Below are 23,617 nucleotides of genomic sequence, written 5' to 3'. Positions count from 1 at the left end.
GGGACAATCTTACACCGGTTGACCTAGCCCCAAATTAAGCAAAGTTTGTACTATGAGTGCTAGGCGACGATATACATAGATAAATACATACTTAGGTACATAGTTACTTTATTTATTATTTAACTTTACTTGTAACAAAGTAAAAATCTAATTAAATCCTTCAAGTCAGTTTTACCTATTTCTTATAAACCCATATCGATCTGAAATTTTGCTGATATACACCTATTCATATGGTAAGTAATTGGTGGATCTCTTTAGTAGCTAGAATTTTGACAGGACACGCAGTGCAGGTATTATTTTAAACGTCAAACTTCTATGAATCATGACATATAAATAACACCGGCACTGCGTGTGCTCTCAACATCTCTGCAGACTTTTCTTGGTCTAACTCTACTAATAGACTTCTCGAGATTGACCTCAGATGATTGACTTTACCACATAATAAGTGTCTTTATAAAAATTCAAATTTTGGCATTATGTCTGGATTAAATATATCCCTTTTGGTCAATTGAATCCAGTCAGTTGTTGTTTGTTTCTAATTTTTTCCAAAACCTTTGGCACGGATACTGCATAATTATGATTTCCTCTTTCTTTGGCATATTCTAGTGTTCTATTTTCATTACTGTAGACAATACAGATAATTTTAATTGTTTTAACAACACTTTTTCTTTATACTCAAATCTCACAAACTCTTCACGTGTTAGCCTTTGACACGAATATTGCTAAGCAAATTTGTTTTCTATGTATGTCTTTAAACAAGGTACCTTCTGTATAACTATGTAACTAATTTCTAACCTAAATCGCAGATTGTGTTAGGAGATACTTGTTTTACCATTGTAATAAACTAATTCGCAGTTACGAACATCTACGCTAAACTTAAGTATCTCAGTCAACTATATGAATTACAAGTATCTCTGTTTAGTTACTTGACTTTAGCGTAGAAATGGGACATATACTTGAATTTAGCGTAGAAAAAAAGCGCTGGTGGCCTAGCGGTAAGAGCGTGCGACTTGCAATCCGGAGGTCGCGGGTTCAAACCCCGGCTCGTACCAATGAGTTTTTCGGAACTTATGTACGAAATATCATTTGATATTTACCAGTGGCTTTTCGGTGAAGGAACACATCGTGAGGAAACCGGACTAATCCCAATACGGGCCTAGTTTACCCTCTGGGTTGGAAGGTCAGATGGCAGTCGCTTTCGTAAAGACTAGTGCCCACGCCAATTCCTGGGATTAGTTGCCAAGCGGACCCCAGGCTACCATGAGCCGTGGCAAAATGCCGGGACAACGCGAGGATGATGATGACTTGAATTTAGCGTAGAATACAGGGTCAAAAAAAGATACTTGGAATTAAAAAACATGAATATTTTGAAAACTACACAATATTTTACAATTATTTTTTTGGTGAAAGATGCGCCTGAAATTGTAGATTCCGAAAATCCAAAAAAACCGTTTTTGAAAATTTTCGAGTTACTTGTTTTCTGCTTAAGGCAGCCGCATTTTTGACTGGTATTGTTACTACTTGGCTTGGCACCGACTTCAAACATATCAGTTGGTAACGCATAGACTTCAAAAAGGAGAATTTTTTATTTCATCCTTTTTGAAGTCGGTTTTGGCTTCCAGTAAACCAATGTGTTGTCTCCAAACGGCATTCTGAAAACTGCTTGATACGCTCTGCATGTGTTTTCCTTTTGTTAGTCTTTCACTGAGTTACGGGACTCTGAACGGGCCGTTAAAATATAAGTATAAATATAAATAATACAGTTTAGTTCCAGAGTAGGTATTCTGAAAGTTCAGTTCAGCCTTTCTTAGACTGAATTATTAGTATACCAAATTATCACAGGCCAAGCCAGCATTAGCAATAAGTTGACATACGAAGCATTTTCATACTGTTAACAGGAAACTCTTACTATGCTCATAGAAAACATGCTTCATTGAACGAGCATTTCCACCAACCATAAAACCATTGCGGCGTCTTTAAGTCTACGCGATTGACCCTTTGCTTTAAAAGCAGTAATGTATCGCAGTACATGTATATTTGGTTAGTTTCTGATTATAAGCGTCTGTGAAGGATTGCTGGTATCGGGGCCCGAGTGGAAATTCTGAGTCAGTACGGCAGCAACGCTGTGGTAATAGTAACGTGTTTGCGAGTCCCGAATACTTTTGTGCCGATGTTACGCGATTTTCGCGCGCAATCTAGACTGGAGATTTGAGATGCATGTGTTCAAGTGTGTTACAGTTTCTTCCAAGCACTGATACCCTGAGGAAAGTGTAAATATTAGTGATTTAAGTGAATGTGTAGTATAATATTGTACTTAATAGTGTACAGTGATTACGGACCGAGGCGTAGTATTGAAAGATTCTTCAGCTGAAAAGGTAAGCGATCTTTTGACAGCGTTAGATCCGGTAATACGCCTAGGGCGGTCTTCAAAGAATTTGGTACGTCTGAATTCTGAAATCTTGTAAAAAGAGGACGAAGCGTTGAAATATTTAAATTGGCCCGGAGCTATTTGCGTGCGAAGGCCGTAATTTATACAAGACATTTAAAAATGACACCGATAACGAGTTATTTATTTAAGTTAATAAGACTTTACTTCAGAAGAATAGACGTAGGTAAACACATTTTAAGTTGATAAGTCATTGGCAAACCCTTTTTTTATTGAGAAGTCTAGTAAGAAGAATTTTATATACTTATACAAAGTGGATGGTATAATCATGTCTTCTGCAATTCTACTTTTGTTAAATATAAGTAATAAATAATAACTAGGTACTACTAATAATAATACATAATTTGTAAAGCAATCCATTAAAAGTTATAAGTTATGTGAGATCATTTGATAGTTATTGCTATTTTCCTTATGAGAATAGGTCGTTTTCTTCCGTTAAAGTTTGTATGCGTGTATATTACTATCAAAATAAACTAGTTAACATTGATAATAATACTAAAGCGTATAAGATTTAATCGTAAAGCTAGTACTTCTCTAGTTGGACTTACGCTTATACGCTAGTTCAAGGTGCCGCTTGCATATGACGTTATATCTGTATTGTGTTGTCATTGTATGTGTGTACATGTTATGTCACTGCGATGCCAAGTGACTCACATGGCTACATATGGTCAGGTACTGTCGTGTGTGTTTGGTACAGCGTAAGTGTACCAATGCTCCAATAGACGTACGACTTTTTGTACCAGTTAATAAATATCTTAGCGGACTAGTGATGTAGGCGTTAACGACCGCGCATGCTAACCTGTATTGAGAGTGTTCAGTTTTTTTTAAATCTTAACTTAATTTGTCTCACTTCCTTAACTTGATACGACTAAGCGCGCATCAATAATGCGAGTCGTGACGTATACCTACATATGGTAGTACCTATCATATCAATTAAAAAATCAAGCCGAGTTTTTAATTTGCATAGGCCTCTAGTAGTACACCTTATTTTTTAATAAATAAGGTATATAAATAACTCTATAATACCTACTATACATATTACATTAATACTAATATATTTTATATAAAAGTCGTTACATTTATTACATACTTACTTTTAGTATGAAAAACACTAATATATGAATGTATGGTTATTTTCAATATATGCTACGATATGTTGCTAATATCTAATCCATCTATATGAGCTATTAGTTAATTCGATTGGCCATCCTATAAGCGTCCCTTATTAAGCGATCCGTCACACACTAGATGAACCCGAGTCCCATCGCTTGTAACATCCTAATCAACATGTTCACGGCCCGGCGGTTCACACATTTGCTCCAAATTACTTTCACATACTCGTATGTTTAACTGATTTCGGTTCGCAATTTAACCTTTAACTCAGAGATAACAAGAGTGATTGTCCAATGCACGATTCAGCTTGAAACGTGTTGGTGTGTCTATTATCAAAGGTCGTGATTGAACAATGTCGCGGATGTTATCAACGTACTTAATCACAAATACCTACTTCTTTGTTTGAGGATCGAGTCGCTTCGTTTACCTATATTAAAATTATGATGGATTATAATTATAGTCAGTCAGTAAATATTTGTATGATTTCTTAGGCGAGGCAACCTCTGACCCCGAAGAATACAGAACAATGGCAACATAGTAGTAGGTATAAGGAAGTGTGCCTTCTAAACCTACACTAACATTTCATACCTACTTGTTAATACGTTCCTCCGCAGTATAGTATATACTCGATACAATTATAACAGGTACGGGAACGACTGACAAAAACCACCCAAGCTAAACAATGTTCATTATTAAGTATATATCTAAATGTAGGTATGCAAATGTCATCGTATCTAGAGATTCGGGAATATTCGTATTCAAATAGCGCGATATTTTAGACAGAATTAAATTTGAATTTGTGTGCTTCAAATCGTTTCAATGTGGAAATGAAATAGTTATGAACTTAGTTCACAGCGCTGAATCCAATATGTAAATCAATTTGTTGCTATGGTTTTCTAATAGTCATGGTCAGTCTTTAATTAAAATTTTGGTTTTAAAGGATAGAAATTGACCGAACTAGTTTTTGTGGCAGCTATACCTAAGCCTATTTCAATCATTCATTGGAACGGGCTTTGAATCATCAACTTTTTTTAACAAACTGTCGAATTCGGCCTGGTGGGACTGGTGGGAGCGACCAGCGAATAACAAAAATAATAATTCAGTGACGCAGATGTCGTAGAAAAATCATTATGCCTAGTTTATGTGGCTTATATACCTAAGTAATAAGTAATAAATAAATAAAAAAATGCCTTTTATTTCTCGCAGGTACTTAATTAAGAAAATACAACTAATTAAAATAGCAATAAACTTAAAAGTAAGAGGTAACAAAAGTAGTCTATTATAGAAACTACGAAGAAAACCATAAACCTGTATAACGCTGTTCACATTGTCTTAATAAGCGATATGGTATTTAAGTAAATAGGCGTGCTGTATTTTAAAGCTGGACATGCTGAATGAATCACAGGTAATTCCAAAAGCTGGTTACCAATTTTAGCTTTACATTCGAAGTTTGTTTGTGCTCAATATCAACGAAATGGTCTAACGATGTATGTGACAGCATTTCAGAATTAGCCTGAGGCCTGATATACAGGGAACACAGAAGCGCACGCAGATTACGCCATATGTACGTACGTACGTACGTACCCCGACTAACTGCATGCACTTACATATATTTGCGAATTCATTTGATTGAATTTAATAAAACGTTATCAGTATTTTCAGCACTGAATGTTTTCATTCGCTTTTGCGACGGAACTATTCAGCTGCTACTTCTACCTACTCGCTAGTATATCTTTGTGTTGCTTCGTATTACGCTTGAATGGAAAATGAACGTGAATTCTTTGGAGAACTTTATTCCTTCCGTCTTGTTTTAGTTTCAGATTACGGACGTGGAAAGAATTCGTATATTTGGAGCAGAAATATTTTTGTTTACGCGCTATGCGATATTTTCTTGGCCTCTAGAAAAAGTTGAATTGCGAAACTTCCATAACACACACATAACGAAACCGACGATAACGTATGATATTGAAATCGTTGGATAAAAGCGAACATGCTTTGGCATTTTCATCATCTTAAATGTATCGTAACAAATATAGGTAGGACATACAATTCATAATAGCGAGATAAATATATAATATCAATATACACGATGTATATAGGTAATTCAGAGATAGTTATAATTACGACGTTTATTGTTAGGTAGTTTATAATTTTATTCTTATCAATGGTTAAATCATTTCTCAGTAAGTTACTCGGTCACGGTATCACTTATCGTGTGACCCATATTAATTTGAGACCAGCCAGCCTATTATGGATAGCTTTATCCATCTTTATCCACGTGATAAAATAACTGTCACTGTTTAACACCGTGGGAAAGAAAGTGACGGACACCGTTTTATCACGCTGTCACGTAGACAAGAACGACCATCATATCCGTACAGCAAACTGATTGTTGACGTCATCTTAGTGTTGAAATATTTATATAGGTACCTGCAAGTTCAATTCGACGAAATTCTTTCACAAACGACGGTACGATCACTACGCCGTTCGAAAGGGAATTAGGTACAACTACAGTCAACTGTAAAATCTTGTTAAATAAATGTCTCATAGTTCTTAATTCGCTGACATAAGAGCTATGAGACATATCTTTGAGTATGATGTGTGCACCCTTATTTTTACACTTGACTGTACTAAGCTATACCAGGCGTGTCTCACTCCGCGATTTCGTCGCTTTGCTACAGGTAGCTAAAAGTACATCCGTTCCTCCCCAGTTTTGGGCAAAGCCATAAGCAAGGACCGGAAAACCCCTCTTTACGCTTAATCCTATCCATTCGGTAACCCAATCAATTCGGTTACCGTATCATTCGGTAACCCTATCATACTGTTACCTGATTGTAACGGTAAGCTTATTGAAACGGTAACCTTAACCTTTAACCGAGTTAATCTCAAAACCCCATCGCGTTAGGGTTTTTGTTAGGGGTTTTTAACCGGTTTTTATTCAGTTATGGTAACCTTTATTATCGATTGCTTATTGGTTTGCTACATTCGTATTTAGTGATGTGCCGTCAGTCAAATACCTACTAAAAGAAATAGTTAATTTATTAATAGAACTAATAGTTTATTTTGTTATTTTTGTAATTTTTTTTAATTTTGCTTGTTTTAATGTTTTTGTTTATTTTAATGTTTTTGTTTATTTTACTTATTTTGTTTATTATGTTAATTTTTTATTTTGTTTATTATGTAAATTTTTTTATTTTGTTTATTTTACTTATTTAATTTATTTTATTTGTTATTAATTTTGTTAATTTTATTTATATAATTTATTTTGATTATTTTGAATGTATATAACATTTTACATATTTTATTTATATTTTATATATTTTTATATAGTTTATATATTTTATATATTTTATATATTTTATATATTTTATTTATTTTATTTATTTTATTTATTTTATTTATTTTATTTATTTTATTTATTTTATTTATTTTATTTATTTTATTTATTTTATTTATTTTATTTATTTTATTTATTTTATTTATTTTATTTATTTTATTTATTTTATTTATTTTATTTATTTTATTTATTTTATTTATTTTATTTATTTTATTTATTTTATTTATTTTATTTATTTTATTTATTTTATTTATTTTATTTATTTTATTTATTTTATTTATTTTATTTATTTTATTTATTTTATTTATTTTATTTATTTTATTTATTTTATTTATTTTATTTATTTTATTTATTTTATTTATTTTATTTATTTTATTTATTTTATTTATTTTATTTATTTTATTTATTTTATTTATTTTATTTATTTTATTTATTTTATTTATTTTATTTATTTTATTTATTTTATTTATTTTATTTATTTTATTTATTTTATTTATTTTATTTATTTTATTTATTTTATTTATTTTATTTATTTTATTTATTTTATTTATTTTATTTATTTTATTTATTTTATTTATTTTATTTATTTTATTTATTTTATTTATTTTATTTATTTTATTTATTTTATTTATTTTATTTATTTTATTTATTTTATTTATTGTATTTATTTTATTTATTTTATTTATTTTATTTATTTTATTTATTGTATTTATTTTATTTATTTTATTTATTTTATTTATTTTATTTATTTTATTTATTTTATTTATTTTATTTATTTTATTTATTTTATTTATTTTATTAGGATAAAGTTCATTTATTTGTCGGAGCGAGACACCAGAAGGACGTATTGTTGCAGCATTACAGTTCATAGCTTTAAACGCCTGTATAAAATCGATTAGCAATGTTTGGCTACATATTATTTGCTTTTAACGGAATCATAAAGTTGCGTAGAGAGTAACGCCACCATCTATTGGCGTATTGATGAACTAAGATGACAGGTAGAAGGCTTTGGAACGTCAAGAGGGGTATCTTGAGTGAACGTAGGCACGAGCAGGCATTTTTGTCGTTATGTTGGTAGACTGGTCAGGCAGGTTTACCAACTTGAATTGGAGGCGGGAGCGGTTGGCTCCGCCGCTGGAACTGGCTTCCTTCTTCTTGATCGGACCGCGCTAGAGATCGGACGTTAGCCAAGCTCGTGCCTAATTCGCTACGTTCCTGAAGGCTTACACCTGAAGGATTATTCTGAAAGCTTATAGATTCTCACGTTGTTTAACCGTTTAGCTAAGTGTTTTATTCCAAGTGTTATTTTGATTTCTTATGTGCCATTAGAAGCTTACTTTTGTAAAATAAAGAAACTATGTGTTGTTTTGAAAAGATGTGTCCCGCCGAGTTTGTTGCCGGGTTAAATCTTCTCGGGTCAGAGGTGTAGGGTTGGAACCGGTTTAGTTTGACTTAAATAAAGATTTGAACGATTTCATGTGATCTTTTTATTTGTATTGAATTCCGATTCCATCGTAAGATCGTTTAGTTATTTTTATTATTTAGTACTCAAATAATAGTAGGCACTAGTATGGTTAATGAGTCCGAATGTTTATTTCATGCGTAGGTAGCATACCTACTATTTTGGCTGTGAAGTAATACATCTAGGTACTACCCCCACGCGCCCACCGCCATCGGGACCATCCGTCGCCGACATCAGCAAGTGGGATCGATGCGGAGTTTCATGTATTGCTTACACAGCCACCTGGGAGCGTGGTGTATTTCTGGTGACCTACATTCCATAATCTGGACACGTGGTAAATGGTAAGCTCACGTGTCTAACCTTCATTGAAAGGTGAGTGCAATTCATTGTTATTTGGTGAGAATTATTGTGAAATTGTGAATTATGATTGGGGCTGTCGAACAGACTGGTCGTGACGTGACGTCATCTCTGGTATCGCCACGTTTCCTTATAATTAATTTTAGTAATCCATTTAAATCAAAGCGATCTTGAGTTATTTTGATTTGAAATCCATACTGTTAATTAAAACCAAGTATTAGCTATCACGACGTGATACTATTTCATAGCTCACTTGTGAATCTACCCTCAATAATTGATTTGAACATACAATTAATTTTTAAAATCCATTTAAATCTAAGTGATCTTAAGTTATTTTGGTATGAAATCCATATTGTTAATTAAAATCAAATATTGGCTGTCGCGACGCGATATTATTTCATCGCTCACTTGTGAATCTACCCTCAATAATTGATTTGAAAATACAATTAATTTTTAAAATCCATTTAAATCTAAGTGATCTTAAGTTATTTTGGTATGAAATCCATATTGTTAATTAAAATCAAATATTGGCTGTCGCGACGTGATATTATTTCATCGCTCACTTGTGCATCTACCCTCAAAAAATATTTTTTTTCATGGAAATACAATGCACCGTTAGAAATTGATCCTGCTGAATTGCCAATGCAAGCATTATGTAATCTTTACCCTGTAATGTTTAGTAATTAATAAAATTGCGACAAATTATTGCTCGTAATGCCGCAAATCGTGTATACTATGGAAACATGAGCTACGCATATGAAAATTAATGTTACAGTGTCCTGCAGCCGGAGCCGAGCGAGCTTGCGGACGCCATTGCGCCTGTGATACAGAGGCGGCTGTGCAGTATCTTCTGTGCTGGAGATTTGGAAATAAAAGGACAGGTTTCGTTCTAATTGTTTATTAGTGAATTTTATTTTGAGTGTAATGGCGAAGCATAACAGTCGAACGTAACTAATAAGCTGTCACTTTTCGTATTGGCCCATTTTACCGTGTTACTTATTTTTGCAACACGTTTTTGTTTGTTCATAGAATTAAATAAAACACACTCATTGAAGTTTAAATTTTATTCTGAGATTTTTGAAGTCCCGTATACATTGGAAACATGTTTTTTGTGTCTGTTACCTTGCATTTCATAACCCTTTTGAGTTTAGCCTGCATACATGATAAACCTGATACCGTGCAAATGATGATTTCAGTAACAGCCAGCTATGTTGAACCACATCGTGTCTCTCGCAACCTGCCGCAGCAACGGCAACGGCAAGCGGAAAGGATCAGCCTCCGTGCATGGGTTGGACCTCACCACCACCACCTTTGACTTGGTCGCGTGCATCATACTTTATTAAGCTGGTGAGCAGTTCCCATTTCGTTGGGATTATTTTGAGATGTTTTACTTCTGCATAGAAGTCTTGAGCGAGTTTGTTGTTAAAGCTAAAGAAGAAAGCTATCTTTAGTGATTTTGATCAGTAATGTTCAGTTTCAGTTGATCAGTTGACGCTGATAGTACCAATGGTTCTGAGTAACATGATTTAAAGACCTGTTTTTATTTTTATTTTTTTTTGGAATTCACTGTTAACATTGTTTTGCTTTCGACGGACTGAAAGCTTGTACTTTCGTAGGACTGAAATTACGCCCGATGGACTGGGCACTACTGTTTTGCTTTCGATAGACTGAAGGCACGCCCGATGGACTGGGCAATACTGTTTTGCTTTCGATGGACTGAAAGTATGCCCGATGGACTGGGTATTGTTTAGTGACCGCATCAGAAGTGCCGGAGCATGTAAGAGGTGCACGTGGTCTGCTTTTTATGTGCAGAATGCTCTTTGCGAGGAGTAGCACTTACGCAGCTGAGATGGTTACTTCTGACGAGGGTCTGGTATCTGCCGAAGGACTGGCAATGTACCGAAGGACTGGTGTTGTTTTGTTAAAAATGAATTCCCGTTTATGTACTGTGTTCATATGAGTAAAATTGGAACTATCAATTCAGAATGTTATTTATTTTAAGATGTCTTACAAAAATTTAGATCACATATGACCAATTTTTTTTATGGCAGATAATTTCCCCGTAAATTGATATTGACGACAATAGTAGTGATACTGTCGAGCAATGAATTAGAGCTGTTGTGATTTGTGTTTTTGATGTTTGGGATTGTTTTGTTTTCACATAAATTTGAGAGTATCCGCCAGATGGAGGCGATGATTATTGGAGTGTATCCGTTAGATAGCGGCGATGATTACTGATGATTATTTTTATTTAGTCGTTGCTCGATGGACTATATTTGACTTGAGAATTGAGGATTGTTAAAGTAATTTTGAACAATTATTTTTTCTGGTTTGATTGATAACAAAGTTTGATTTTAATAGTAATTTGAGTGAGCCCCAAATTGTGGGTCAGGAATGACCGAACGATGAGATACTGTGCTGTATATTTTGTTTCAGTATCAAATGCATACACCCACACACGAGGACGTGTGTAGCGCAGGACGGCCGTGTCGGAGCGAGACACCAGAAGGACGTATTGTTGCAGCATTACAGTTCATAGCTTTAAACGCCTGTATAAAATCGATTAGCAATGTTTGGCTACATATTATTTGCTTGTAACGGAATCATAAAGTTGCGTAGAGAGTAACGCCACCATCTATTGGCGTATTGATGAACTAAGATGACAGGTAGAAGGCTTTGGAACGTCAAGAGGGGTATCTTGAGTGAACGTAGGCACGAGCAGGCATTTTTGTCGTTATGTTGGTAGACTGGTCAGGCAGGTTTACCAACTTGAATTGGAGGCGGGAGCGGTTGGCTCCGCCGCTGGAACTGGCTTCCTTCTTCTTGATCGGACCGCGCTAGAGATCGGACGTTAGCCAAGCTCGTGCCTAATTCGCTACGTTCCTGAAGGCTTACACCTGAAGGATTATTCTGAAAGCTTATAGATTCTCACGTTGTTTAACCGTTTAGCTAAGTGTTTTATTCCAAGTGTTATTTTGATTTCTTATGTGCCATTAGAAGCTTACTTTTGTAAAATAAAGAAACTATGTGTTGTTTTGAAAAGATGTGTCCCGCCGAGTTTGTTGCCGGGTTAAATCTTCTCGGGTCAGAGGTGTAGGGTTGGAACCGGTTTAGTTTGACTTAAATAAAGATTTGAACGATTTCATGTGATCTTTTTATTTGTATTGAATTCCGATTCCATCGTAAGATCGTTTAGTTATTTTTATTATTTAGTACTCAAATAATAGTAGGCACTAGTATGGTTAATGAGTCCGAATGTTTATTTCATGCGTAGGTAGCATACCTACTATTTTGGCTGTGAAGTAATACATCTAGGTACTACCCCCACGCGCCCACCGCCATCGGGACCATCCGTCGCCGACATATTTAACTTAAAAGGTAATAATAAAAAAACATTACAACTAACTATGAATTAAAAATTTAAAACCTAAACTAAAATATATAAACAACATAAAGTAACCTAAATAAAATTAAAACTACCTACAAAACTAAAACTACTACTTAAAAAAGGAAAACTAAAAATCTATATCTAAAGAGGGCCCCTGGGGCATAGTACCAAAGATACTGGCAGCATTTCCTCGCTGAATTGCAACGCTTATTCGTTGAGCGAGGAAGCTGCCAGCTCTTTTGTCCCCAGTGACCTCAACCAGCCGTTTGGCCAAATATGTAAATAGATTTTGAGCTCCCGGACCCCACGGACCGAGGGTCTCAACACCGAAAGGAATAAAGTTGTAATTGGCGTCGAGACCCCCGTATTTCCGCCTCTTGAGGGTCTCGGCAGCTTCGGCAGCAGCACCCGCTTTCTTGGTAGTACCGTGAAGGTGAGACGGTGCCAGTGTGTCCACGCAGGTCGCGTCCCACACCAACACTCGTCCCATCCTCCACGGAATCAGCGACATACCATCAGGTCTCTTGCCATCGTCCCGAGCTATACCGGCCGGCTCGAGTATCGCAGGCACGTTGACGGTGACAAGAGACCGGCGGATAATGTCATTGAGCGCGGCGTGACGAGATAATCGCCCCGCGCTTCGCTGGCAAGACAGACCATGACGCCCCATCTGATCCACATCACTCCCACAGTGGCATATATGCGGCGCACAGATTGGAACCCCCAGGCGTAGACCAACTGCCACACGGAGGGTGTTTCCGTCTAGATGAGTGCCAGTATTGGGTGAGGGATATGCGTTGAGCCAGTGGCCAGCGTCCCTACAACCAACTGCGATCAAACGAGCGCGTTCAGCTCCTTCGCTGTTATCTAAACATGTGGTATACGTTAATTTCGATAAAGCATCATCCCAGCTCCTCTGTGATTTTAGATTATATGGAGGGTCAATTCCCGGGCATGCAGACAGCCAGGCATTTCTAGCATCGCCCAAGCCTGTGATCTCATAGTTTGTGGGTAAAACCCTTAGGATTTTTCCTACAAGATCAGCAGAGCTATGGACGGACGATAGAAATGCCGGCAGTGAAACGCTAGAGATTTTGCGTAAGCCCAGCCCGCCGTACCGAACGGGTAGAGACGCTTGTAACCACGATTGATCGGATAGCTTTATATTAAGAATACGCTCTAAGGTAGTCCGGACCATGAAGTCTATAGGTAGCAGCAAATTTACATGTTTCCAGAAAGGGCTGCAGCGAAGCACATACATTAACTGGGGAACAAAAAGACAAAATTTAAGAATGGTGAGGGCTGAATGGGGGCTGATTTCTAGAAGACGGTCGGCGTAATTTGGAAATTTGGAAACGGTGTTACTGATAAATGTTGGAAAATAAACGTCAAAAATTGGAGTCCCCAGGAGGCTAAGGGAATCTCTTGTAACAGTGGTAACATTAGGTGTTATAGTATTGAATTTCTCTGTAACGTCCGAGTGGTTTAGTGACGGATCGTGAATATATAGTTCACATTTATTACAGTTCAGGTCTAGACCTATGGACTCGAACTTGGACTTGAGAACGGAGAGATCCGAAAGGACTGTTTCCAAGTTGCCTCCTAATGTTCCATCGTCCAGGTACCAGACATTGAAATCAGAAGATAAATTTTGAATGATGGGGTTGATAGCTAAACAAAAGATAGCCGGCCCCAAGGGATCACCCTGCTGGCATCCTACTTCCGAAGAAATTTCATGACTGCGGTACATTAATTTGGAAGGATCAGCGTAACAATGAAGGAGGTAATTATAAAGCTCTGGGGTGTTATTCCTGATTTCCGCCAGCAGGGTGTCTCTATTCACAGAGTTAAATGCGTTTTTGATGTCAATCTTTAATAAAACTTGGCATTGGTCGTTGCTGAGGTATGTGCGAAGCGCGTGAACAGCCGCCTCGCAACCACCTTTTGTACCACAACCTAATTGTACTGGTTCGAACCTATGCTGCAATTTTGAGATAATGTGCCGAACAGAAATTTTTGATGCCAAACGCCTAAACGTCGATCCAACTGCGATCGGTCTCACGCCACCGTCCTTTTTTGTTAAAGCAATTAAATTGGCTCCGTAGAGAATAGGGACAATATCTGCATGTACACGGCCACTCAACATAAGATTTACCATGTTAGTTAAAGATATAATGAGTTTTCTGCCGGCATCACCAACACCGTGTGCTATGAGATCTTTAAGGTGTTGTGGTGAAATTCCATCAAGACCTCCAGCTGAGCCGGTTTTGAAATTATAAATTGCATCAACTATATCCTTATCTTCGACTTGGAGGCATTCTTCGATCGCAGTTGGTGGATCCAGGAAAAACGGAACAGTGGAGGCTGAGGGATGCTTTGAACGCAAGGCTGTAAGGGTTTCGGTAGAATCTGGAGATAATATGTCACTGGAAAACAAAATACGAGCAGCGCCTTTCAAGTCTCCGTCAGTAATCTTATTTTCTACCGTTTTTGCTAGGTTGAAGGCAGAAAACTTGTGACCTACTCGAGCTGTTTTGTCAAAAGGCAAATCTAAAGGCTTTATACAGTTATTTTTGATTTTTTGAGTTAAGGATAGCTTTTTGTCCTCAGAAGTGACATGTAAAGTGTTGTAAACAAAAGTAAGGAGATTGCTCCATGTATCCATGTCGTTTACCGTCACGCATTGGTCAATTAAATAGGACAGGCGAGTGGCAACGCATATCCTAGCGCCGCTAGGAATTCTTTTTGTAACTGGAAAGCTATTTTTGAGGTAACTAAGGTAGAGATGCAGACTTGGACGTGGCGGGGCTTCATTAGAGAGCGATGGACTCGAACTCGAAGCTGGAGCAGCATTTTGTGATAAACAGATTCTGTGTGTTTTGGAAAAATGGATATTGAGACCGCGGGAACTTTGAAAAGATTTGTGACATAAATGGCAAGGGAAATTTGTCGAAACGGCCGGTTGACTTAAAGTAGGCATATACAAGATGTTAGATAGACTTAGTATAAAACTTACAATAATATAAGGGATATAAAAAATGTAGTAATAAGTAAATTAGGTAATGCGACGCTCTTCCTCTGACCACCGAAAAGCTTTGGCGGTGTGGTAAGTTTATCGTTTGTTTACTTGCTGTAGGCTTCTTTGAGGCAGGGCCTGCCGGGCTTCGTGTGAAGATTAGTGGTTTTTGTGAGACAGCGGGTATAGTTTTACACAAAGCGCTGGAACTCAACTTCACGAAACAACCACCATCTAATAGTTATTTAAATGTGTCTAGTTTTTTTGTAAATATTATTCTTGCTTTATTAACTAAAATTAAAATAAACCTACTTAAAAATTAAACTAATACTTATAATATTATATAAAAACTAAAATGCAATACTAATAAAATAGATGAAAATAATATAATTTATTTTATTTGTTTTATCTATTTTATTTGTTTTATTTATTTTAGAAACTTACACAATTAAAAGTAGTAGTAACTACAAAAATTAAATTAATTCAGAATAACATTCTAATTGAATAAAACGTTATTTAGTATAATCCTACATCTGGAATAAATATTCCGTTTTGTCTTTTTCATTTAAAATAAAAGTGTCATGATTTATTCACTTTCATTTTATTCTAAAATAACGAGTGCAAGAATTATTCTTATTGAAATCGATTGGATTAAGAATGAAATTTCTGTTTTTATTCTTATTCTTATTCAAGTTATTTTTTGCCCAAGTCTGCTCTAGATTACTCTCGTGTTGTTGAAGGTGACTATTGAACAAAATCTGCAAAATATCTTTCATGTATGAAGTCAATTATTTGCACTTCCTAGTACCTAATAACATGAAGATAATAAATATACCTACACAGGCGAAGCAACATGCGTATTTAAATCAAAACGCTGCGCTCCGCTGGCACGCGCTACAACGCAAGTGCACCGAATGTTTAAAGGTCGTCGTATTTTCTATTGTATTAGGATATTTAGGATTAAGCAGAATGCGGTAAGAGTCATAGTGACAACAATAAAGCCTTATTATTGTACTACACTACAGTATTGTTATCAGTGCTCTGCCGTGTCATGACTAATTGATGTAATTGTAGATACATGAGTTAGTGGTAACAAGGTTAAATGGCATTTATTTGGTCATATTATACGTCATATTATATGTAGTACAATGTATATAGATAGTAAAATGAATTTCACCCCTCTTTTCAATGGTCGGATTGATTTGAATTTTTTTTAGCGTAAAAGATTTTATTGTGATAGATAGATACATTTTTTGAAACGGCGATGATAATTTTATAATGAAGCTACATAGAAAGTAAACTGCGAAATTATAATTATGATGGTTCAATGTATATTTCTTTGCGTATTAAGTATGTATTTTGTTTATTATTCCTATCAGCCTTGAGGTCTGACGTATGCTATATCTTTCACACCTACGGAAAGTGAATGAGATAGTAAATTACTGCAGGTAAGAAAAGAGTTCTACGCTTATCACTATAATTAAATAGATTTGCAGAAAGTTGCAGGCGTGTTTCCACTTGAGACCGTCATTTATTACTCATTGGCAATAACAATAGGATTAAGTCGTGGCGTGGTGAATTCTTTGTCAGCATTTGCTAAACACGTGCGGCAAGCGTTGTGTCAAACGATATTAATACCTGTTAATTTCCGTCTAAATAATAAATGCAAATTTTAAATATCAGAAGAGCTTTTAAAAACACCATAAGTCTTGGTAGTAACTCGGATACTGAGCGCCTACCGCGAACCACGTTCGACGTCTTGCCTCTCTGTCGTACTTGTAAATTCGTACGTAAGTGTGACAGGGAGGTAACACGTCGAACGTGGTTCGCGGTAGGCCACCTGAAACCACATACAGCGTTCATTTTTTTTTTAGCATTAGAAATAAGGTAAACAATCTTGATGTGTCTTTTAATCGAAAAGCACATTTTAAAAATAAGTTACGGTAAATATGTAACAATTATGAATCTAATACGATCTTTTATAGTCTTCTGCTTTCATAAGTAATAGTTATGGTTTTTAAAAAGTGTTTTTCAATTAAAAGACATGTCAAAATCGCTTACCTTCTTTCAAGTTCTTTCTAATGCTAAAAAAAACGAACTATAAACATAATTCGAAAACAGAAAAAAATCATGAGTATTTTCCCCATTTGTTCCTGCCCAACGTGATCGCCGCGATACATGAGGCGGGGACATATGGGAATGATTTAAATGAAGTGCCTATTCCCATCTGTGCCCAGCGGGGAGAAATAGGAATACACCATATCGAGCCATTCCTTATCCTACCTTTAAAAACATCTTTTTTAGGGTTCCGTACCCAAAGGGTATAAACGGGACCCTATTACTAAGACTCCTCTGTCCGTCTGTCTGTCACCAGGCTGTATCTCATGAACCGTGATAGCTAGGCAGTTGAAATTTTCACAAATAATGAATTTCTGTTGCTGCTATTACAACAAATACTAAAAACAGCATATAATAAATATCTAAGTGGGGCTCCCATACAACAAACGTGATTTATTTGCTGGTTTTTGCGTAATGGTGCGGAACCCTTCCTGCGCGAGTCAGACTCGCACTTGGCCGGTTTTTTATTTTTTACATTAATTTAGGCACAGTGAGCCATTGAAGAGTTTCGCTATCCACCATCCGTTCAGAGCAGCTGAATTGTACCTGATGATTTAGTTATGACATTAAAAGAAATACGGGAATCGTCCAATACCAAGACTATGCGGCAGTAAATTAAATTTGTAAGATTTTATTGCATAAAATCAGGTATAAATTAGTCAAGAAACATAGTAGTTTCTTGTCTAATTTACTTCTATCTATACGTAACGCCTATACGGCACCCAGACTACATGTTTAATCCAGGAATATTATTTAGAATATAAAATCATGATTATATTTATTTGATTAAGAATGAGATTATTCTTATTCAATTTTTTCACATACGAATTATTTCCGATCAAAATTATTTGAATAATTTTGACGGGAATAAAATCAACATGATTTTATTCTTAGAAATTCTTATTAAGTAATGATTTTATTCTTGAATGCCCAACACTGCTTACTAAGTATGTATGTATCTATTTAATTTAATCAAAACTATTTCACCTACCAATGTTATAGATACCCAATGAATGTATAATGAATTCTGGTATTAATGAAAGATTTGTAGTATTAAAATAAGTTTATAACTGCTATAGATATATATTTTCTGATCGCTGCATTAAGCGGTACAAGGTAAATTACGACTTTTAGCTCATACAACTCACCGCATCTGAAAACATTTTAAACTAAAGTCTATTTTTTATTCGGTAGACTAAAATGACATTTCATAGTATGAACATCATGTGTCATTTCATTTCATACTATGAAATGTCATTTTAGTCTACCGAATAAAAAAATAGACTTTAATTGCTTATTATAAAATAAGATCATAATAACTAGTACATATGTCATTTGTTAACTATGGTAAAATATCTACCACAATCCGCTAGCGCATGTATCTTTATCACAAAGTGACTTTTTTTAATCACTTAAGATAAATTATACCTAACTAGGTACCAGTAATATTACTAGTTAGATGAAATGTGTGTGAACCCGAAAATAAAAATAATAATCTAAGTAGCATAAAATATAACTAAATAATACCAGATATTACTAGGATATGATGTTGTTTACTTGCAACCCCTTTTCTAAAAATTTCTAAACTAGAATTGCTCCGAAATTAACAAAAACAATAGGAACACACAGGTATAAAGATAAACAAAGGAATGGCCGCGCTGCGGCTCTCGCTCGCTTCAAAATAATACTGTAATCGCTCACTTATGTTTTCAATTTTAGCGTAAGGACTCAAAGTACAATATTGTTTGAATTGTCAATAAGCGAAGTTACCGGCAAAAAAACTTGTTTGTGCTGGAGCCTTCATAGACCGCCCATGCCAACCACGGTTATTCAATAATAAGTTGTATTTAAGTCTGCGTAAAGATTACAATCGTTTGAACTGGTTCAAAACCTTATTATGAGGTAACAGAATAGACTGGGTTTTTATTTCGGTTACCGGTAACAGGGGTTAACTCAATCTGATACGGTTACCGAATCAAAGTGTTACCTTATCAGACGGTTACCGTTATGGTAGGGGTTTTTATAACCACTTCTAAAATAACCCTATGAAAAACCCCGGTTAAGGTAACCGGTTCCGGTCCCTGGCCATAAGCCTCGCGTGGCGCTGTCGCCACCTAGCGGCCATATCTGTGCTGATCGTAACAGACGCGTTTTGTTAGAGAGTAAGTCTTCTGTACTTAGTACTATTATTTATTCTGTGGCTATACTTCTATCTTAGCTCATACGGAATCGTGTGAAGTTTGATTTAGTTATTTGCGATGACTGCTGCCAAGAGGCAAATATAAAAATCTTATTTTGTTTAACATAACATAAGTTGACCTAGCCCTGGAAATAAACATACATTAGTGTGCAATATAATAGCAGTCATTATGAACAGGCATCGGAGTTTTTATCGCATGGTAAGACTAATAGCAAGCTATGGAGTCGACATTTGCCATAAATGTAAACTCTTATTCATACTCATACTCATGATTAATTTTATTTAATATGTAGTAACTATTTAGTAATCTGTTCTCGATTACATAATAGTTACTACGTATATGAGTTTAATGATGATATGACACAGATATGTTTTAAAATAAATGTATGTTTTAATTGGGTGAGTTGTACTTCACAACTCAAGCACACTATAGCAGATTTTTCATAGTCATATTGTAAATCGTTGTATGGCTCTATCCATGCCAAAATTGCAGCTATTTCTGGGTTAGGCATAATAATTAATTATGGAATATTCCACAACGTATTTACCACTTACAGATATAAATAACTACTACGTTTGCAATCACCAGTGATTGACACATGACAAATACTAATCATTTTTATCAGCGGTCAGTACCTACATGACATTAGGTCTTTCGCAGCGATGTAGTTTGTATAAGTAGTTGTATGTTAAAATAATTGAAGTTATGAATTCATAATGTAATAGAAAAATATTTTTATATATAATTCGACTAAGATAATATACACGACCGACCGCTCTAAAGGCATTTTAAGATAAATGAAATATGTAAATGAGTATGAGTATGAATAAGAGTTTACATTTATGGCAAATGTCGACTCCATAGCTTGCTATTAGTCTTACCATGCGATAAAAACTCCGATGCCTGATTATGAAAATGAAAATTAAGCAAAAACTATCATTCTAGATCAGTTATATTGTTTTTTTTTATTACTTGTTCCTCTACATTACTAGACGCTATTTTAAAATTAAATGTAGCATATATTGAATTAAATAATATAGGAAGTAAAAAAAAAATACGCGGTAATTGTTATAAAAATTAACAACCCTGTGAAAAAAATACAATTGTGTACAATTATGCGAAGCGAAATAGGCAAGACAAAATTATGCGTTCCAATATATGTAGACCCCCATTTATGCTCCGTTTATGGCGAATATTTTGACAAGTGAATCAAACCTACATACAATCATGAAATTTGGAAAGAATCAATGCATGCCATGTATTTAGCACAAGTAAAGGAATAGGTTCTAAAACCGTAAATTTGTACTCGTAGTTACATCACCTTTTTGTTTTTTTGCGATTACAAACTTATTTGCAGTTGGTAAACTAACAGCGACCTATGTCGATGTATGGGGTTGTCCGTTATAGTTAATCGCCAAAAACGGAAAAAAATCTTCGAGACTCGATTCGGGAATCGGTACTATTTATTTTACATACAGACAAGTTTGTACAGAGTTCTCGGTGCGCGAGATTTGATCGGTTTTTCGGAACTAAATACTAGTTAAAAATTAAACAACAAACGTAAATTGACTAATCTTGGAATAAAGTATTCATACATTAAGTACAGTAGGTAATCAAAGATGTAGGTATTAACTGAGTGCATACTCAAATCGGCCGAGGTCGCATCGTGATCTCATGATGTTAACAGCTGTGTAATAATTATTAGCTGTTTGATGCAGCCGCCTGCTGGCGTTTGGCTTAGTAGCAATTTGATTCAAAACGTAATATATATTTATATACTATATAATAATATATTCCACTATGTAATGCATATATTACACTCCGTACTTTTCTTGTTTTGAACATTCTTCGCTTACAGTATACCAGTAAGCGTTTAACAAATTATTCAACTTGAAGTAATAAAAACGGGAATCTGTAGTTAACATCTTAAATGTGATAGTAAATATTACGCTGACAGGAATCTAATAAAAAATTACAGTTAAGTATGTTATAAAATTGTTTCAAAAGGCTCCCATCTACTATTTTAAATTGCACTAAAAGAATCATAAAGTTCTCGGATTTACTTTATCTACCTATTATGAATTCGAATATTCTTTTGGAGCGGAAAGTTGATAATACATAAATATATTCTTGCATAGTTTTATATTGGCGTACATCTGCGACAGTAAAAATAACATAAAATCGCTATCTATTCTGCGGGGATAAGTTCACAAACTTGCAATACCTATCTAACTTTTGTAGTATCCTGTTGTTCGGGGTGTTTTTGTATATAAAAATAGAAGTGGTTAATAATATCATTTTGTGGCCAGTTATGTTATTTCAGTTAAACTTAAAAAAGTTTGATGCCCTCCTATAAGTACCGTACTTTAACTTCTTTATGTAAGTAGCGGTTTATTACATAATTTACATATAGCTAATTTTACTACTTAGCCACAATTCACCAAAGTGGCCACCTTTTTGGATATTTAATTACGGCAGAAAGGCTTTGGAGAGTAGAGGGCTTCGCTTGCTCGCTTGCTTCCTTTGAGCTTGCCTTAATCTGTATTACTTTAAGAACAACCAACGGTATGTAAGTATTTAAGTATTAAGGTAGCTGTAAAACAACTGTATTCAGTAATTAAATTTTATGATTTTGTATACATAGATTTGCAAGAAATATACCTATATTGTTAAAGACAATTGTTTATTTATGTTCGTAGTTGATTCTTGATTCGACATGCTAATACCGAATCGGCATTCGTCATGCTTATTATGCTGAACACATACCTACATATGAATTACATAAGGAGCAACGACGTTGAACGAATTATGTAATCAAAATGTTCCTTGAATCTTGATGTCTGAAGATTGTCATAATGTTGGTTGTTACTGTAATTTTAGTTGTTCATGGGGGTTGTCGATTATCCTATTTTTCCTTTGTTCCTGTGTTCGTTTTACATACAGCCCTTCCTCCTCTTTCAGGCGATCTAGCATGAGTTGGGTTCTCTCGCCCGACTCCATACATCTTGCGCGACTTCAAGTATGGAGTCGCGAGCGAGAACGCGACTCATGCTAGACCGCCTGATTTGCGCTTTTGCCGGATGCGTCCCAAAAGTGACATTTGGATGAAAAGTGCAGCAGTGACTGTGGCGACATTGAAGCGGTATTATAAAAAAAAAATATTCCACATTCAAGGCTTAGAGCCCCAATTGTTTTGGTTTTTCATGGTGTATACATACACCCGTAAGATATATAAATATATATCTACGTAAGTAATAAATTACCCACAAGTAAATAGAATTGCAAAACATGACTGACTAGTCAATGCGAGAATCTGTATTAATTGTGATAATATTTAAGCTATTTTTATCCACAAGTATTAATACATGTAGGTATGTATAATGCGAACAAAACAGAGTTATTTTTAACGCCTCGACTATAAAATACAACGTGATCGCATTTCGTTAGTTCATTGATGCGTTTAGCCCATACCATTCATAATGGGTACACATACGCATGTTTGTGCCGGCGTACGCATCTGGCAGTGGCACGTGCCCACGTGGTGCAGTAAAAATAACCGGTCCGACACGGTGAGGCCGCGCTCTTGATCGATAAGTTTATAAGACAATAGTATTTAGCCTGCTGTTGCTTATTTAATAAAGCTACAAGTTACAATTTCTAACCCAATGTGTTAGGAAAAGACTTCCGCTAGTAAAAAGTAACTTGTAGCTTTATTAAATAGGCCACTGGTGCAAGGTGGTACTCACGCAAGTTATAAATGTTGTAGTAAGTTAGGTAAGTAGTGTAGTAAGTAAGTAATTAGTGTAAGTGTATTATGACATCGGCGCTGTGCCGCTACCAATGACAAATTGCCTGCATACTTAGTGTGTCAAATGAAATTTTCTTAAACTATTCTGCCCTACTAAGCCAAAGAGCGCTATCTCCAAAAAAAAAATTCATTGCTAACTTATACTTTAGTTTCTATTACTGAGAATTCCATTTTCAAAATCATTTGTTTTTGAGATAGCGCTATTCGGCTCAGGAGGGCAATAATTGACATGTACAAAATGCCAAAAAAATAAAATCGATCACAAACACTTTGTGTTATCAAGCGGATTAAGTGCCGTAAGTACTTGATAACCTAACCCCTTAAGTGGCACTTATCGTGCCTGGCTGTCCTGACACAGACGCTCCCGAGGG

At 35.2% G+C, this 23,617-nt stretch overlaps 1 protein-coding gene across 1 annotated transcript in view; it reads left to right on the top strand.

Annotated features, from left to right (window-relative positions):
• The first annotated feature begins 2,046 nt into the window (after positions 1 to 2,046).
• LOC134662809 (CD151 antigen-like) overlaps positions 2,047 to 23,617 on the top strand; it is a 227,749-nt gene continuing 206,178 nt past the window's right edge. Inside the window, exon 1 of the mRNA XM_063519116.1 lies at positions 2,047 to 2,375. The gene's annotated coding sequence lies outside the window, so the exon portion shown is untranslated. The remainder of the gene's footprint in view (positions 2,376 to 23,617) is intronic.

Source organism: Cydia amplana, chromosome 3, assembly GCF_948474715.1.
Source record: "Cydia amplana chromosome 3, ilCydAmpl1.1, whole genome shotgun sequence".
Taxonomy (NCBI): domain Eukaryota; kingdom Metazoa; phylum Arthropoda; class Insecta; order Lepidoptera; family Tortricidae; genus Cydia; species Cydia amplana.
Note: the sequence above shows the minus strand (reverse complement) of the source record. Positions and strands in the feature narration are given on the sequence as shown.